Below are 1,997 nucleotides of genomic sequence, written 5' to 3'. Positions count from 1 at the left end.
AGACGGAGTTTCGCTCTTGTTACCCAGGCTGGAGTGCAATGGCGAGATCTCGCCTCACCGCAACCTCTGCCTCCTGGGTTCAGGCAATTCTCCTGCCTCAGCCTCCTGAGTAGCTGGGATTACAGGCACGCGCCACCACGCCCAGCTAATTTTGTGTATTTTTAGTAAAGACGGGGTTTCACCATGTTGACCAGGATAGTCTCGATCTCTTGACCTCATGATCCACCCGCCTCGGCCTCCCAAAGTGCTGGGATTACAGGCGCGAGCCACCGCGCCTGGCCTTGGGGCTGCTGCTTTTTATTCACTCAGCCTCACCTGTCCCACCAGCTCTCGGCAGGGCTGTTCCATCTGAATCTTTTGCTACGTGTTCATTCATACTCACTAGTATCGACCTTTCTTGAACGTGTTCTTCCATTTGAGACCTTTTTAAGGGCTTGGTGGCATCATCTTTGGTCACAATGACTTCTACTTTTTCGAGGCTGAACATCTTCAAGATTTAGAGTGAGCCCCTCCTCTTCAAACACCTGCAAAAACATTTAAAAGTAAGCTAGTTTCAGGGTATTTTTTGTATTTAATCTACCAAATTTATTCATAATACATTGTGCAGGTGTTTTGATGAGAATCCAGAAACCTCTTTGGATACCATATTTCTCTGAAATGTAAGAATGGAAGATCATTGCTATTCCAGGACAAGTCTTGTGCATAGAGCTTTTTATTGCTTTAATTTGCATTATTTCATTTACTCCCCAGAACTGTCAGTTAGCAACAGCTTGATCTTGCAGATGAGTTAACGGAACCCAGAAGAAACTCGCCCAAAGTTACACAGGTAGCAGTTGGTGGAGCCAGGACTGAATGCTGGGCCTTGACTCAGTCCAGTGTTCTCCCTGCTAGATTATTCTGTTTCAGATCATTCTAATTTGAGGACAGGTTAGACAGGAAGATCATTCTGACCAGGAGCACGATGCTTAGACCTGAAAGAGACCTGTGCTGTATCGAATTCAACTCCTGCCCTCCTAAATATTCAGTGGATGTATCTAACTAAGAAAAATGCAAACTGTAGGACTGTATACCTTTAAATGTTATCTCTGGAAAGAAGTGTAACATTTGGTAAATGTAAAAAATTCGGAAAAAAACTTGTGTTATCCTTGTGCAGGGGCCATACTAATCTTCTCTGTACTGTCCCAATTTGAGTCTACGTGCTGTTAAGCAATCTCAAGAATATTTTGAAATGAATCTACTACAATAGAAAAGATCAAAGTGTGTCACAGAGTAAGCATCATTTTGTAAAACGTTTGTGTAACTTGCATACATGTGTGCATATGTGTGGATTAGGATGTAAAGTTTTCTTCTGACTGTGGGTTGTGCCACCAAATGTTGGGAGCCACTGGTATGGCAGAAAGAGCTTTGGAAGTGGGTTCAAATACTTAGCTCCAGTCTCTTCTCTGCCAGCAACTACCTGTGTGAGTGAGGCCAAGAGTTAACCCCTCTGGGCCTCCACTTCCTTATTTTTAAAATGAGCAGCTTGGACTAGATTATTTTTGAAATCTGTTCCTCTCAGATTCTGTCAGTCTGGGTTTCTCCCATGGCATTGGTGAAACACAGAAGCCTTCCAAACGGGGAAGATGGGTGGAGAGGAGGGGTAGGCACAGAACAGCAAGCACAAGCCAGGCACAGCCACGTGACTTTGCCGAAGAAAGTTTCTTCCAGTGCTCGTGCTCACTGCCTGTCATCATGTTGGTGGCACCCTAGATCCTGCTGCCATGAAGGTGTGAATGATGACCACGGTTAAATCCAAATTGGAGCCGGTGGATGGCAGTGGAGGTGAGGACTGCCAAATGCGTGCACCTGGTCCTGGGCTTGGCACTGCGAGGGCTCAGAAGCAGTTCTTAACGACAGGCATGACAAATACTCCAAGGGGGAAGCAAAGGAAAGGCAACTTAAATAGAACAAGGTGAAATTTAGGAGCCGTATTCCCTCTATAATCTAAGTGGCCCTGG

At 45.3% G+C, this 1,997-nt stretch overlaps 1 pseudogene; it reads right to left on the bottom strand.

Moving 5' to 3' along the window:
• Positions 1 to 1,116: 1,116 nt before the first annotated feature.
• On the bottom strand, positions 1,117 to 1,210 carry LOC118151872 (U6 spliceosomal RNA; annotated as a pseudogene).
• Between the last annotated feature and the right edge of the window lie 787 nt (positions 1,211 to 1,997).

Source organism: Callithrix jacchus, chromosome 2 (assembly GCF_049354715.1).
Source record: "Callithrix jacchus isolate 240 chromosome 2, calJac240_pri, whole genome shotgun sequence".
NCBI classification, from domain to species: domain Eukaryota; kingdom Metazoa; phylum Chordata; class Mammalia; order Primates; family Cebidae; genus Callithrix; species Callithrix jacchus.
This window is presented reverse-complemented; position numbering and strand designations above follow the sequence as displayed.